Source organism: Pteropus alecto, unplaced genomic scaffold, assembly GCF_000325575.1.
Source record: "Pteropus alecto unplaced genomic scaffold, ASM32557v1 scaffold674, whole genome shotgun sequence".
Taxonomy (NCBI): domain Eukaryota; kingdom Metazoa; phylum Chordata; class Mammalia; order Chiroptera; family Pteropodidae; genus Pteropus; species Pteropus alecto.
Genome location: NW_006435777.1, coordinates 45,162 through 46,373, shown reverse-complemented (window position 1 = coordinate 46,373; position 1,212 = coordinate 45,162).

The window sequence follows — 1,212 nt, the reverse complement described above, 5'->3', positions numbered from 1 at the left end:
TAGAAAGAACTCTGTGTTTATAATTAAGCTCTATGGTTCTAACTTCCCCTTGCATTTACTTACTTTTCCCTTATATAAATACCCACCTATCCTAGCACGCAGGCCAGAGTGTGCATGTGGCTTTCCATATTTGCATTCAAACTTTTCTTTATCTCGAATAAATGCTTTTTGATGAAACATCTAGTCGATATTATTTTTCCGTTGACAGTTGGACAAATAGCTAAAACTACACTTGCTGGATCATAGGGTAAGAGTATGCTTAGGTTTGTAAAAAAATGCCTGTCTTCCAAAGTGGCTGTACAATTTTTCATACCTAATAGCAATAATTGAGAGTTTCTTCCTCTCCATATCCTCATCAGGAATTGGCATTGTTGGATTTTTTTTTTTTTTTTTGGATTTTAGTCATTCTAATAGATACATAGTGGCATCTTGTTTTGTTTTGTTTTTTTAATTGAAGTTTCCCTAATGACAAAGGATGTTGAGAATCTTTTCATATACTTATTTGCTATCTATGTATCTTCTTTGCTTGTCTTTTAAGTAAGTTTCTTTACTTTGAGTTTTAAAAGTTGTTTGCATATTTTAGATACAAGTCATTTTCAGATATGTGATTTTCTTTCTTCAGTATTGTATTTGTCGTTATGGTCTTTTGCCTTTCCATGTGAATTTTAAGATACTTTTGTCAATATTTACAAAAATGCTTACGGAATTTTGTTTGGGATTGTACTAGATATATAGATCAAGTTTTGAAGAACTGACTATTAACAATGTCATGTCATATAGTTCATGAACATAAAATATCTCTTCATTTAAGACTGTCCTTGATTTATTTCATCTGAGTGTTGTAGTTTTCCACATATAATTCTTGTCTGTATCATTTTAGATTTATACCTAGATATTTCATTTTTCTATTATTATAAATTATGTTATTATTATTTCAAACCCAGTTGTTCATTGGTGGTACATAGAAAAACAATTGGCTTTTGTATATTGACCTTGTATCCTGTGACCTTGCTATACTCGTTTATTTGTTCTAGGAAATTTTTGTTTATTTATTTTTTGTTATTTTTGTTTGTTTTTTATTCTTTGAGATTTTCTACATAGACAATCATGTTGTCAGATAACAAAGATAGTTTTCTTTCATCTTTTCCAATACATACGTATTTTATATCCTTTTATTATTGTGCAAGATAGGACTTCCAGTAAAATGTTTCA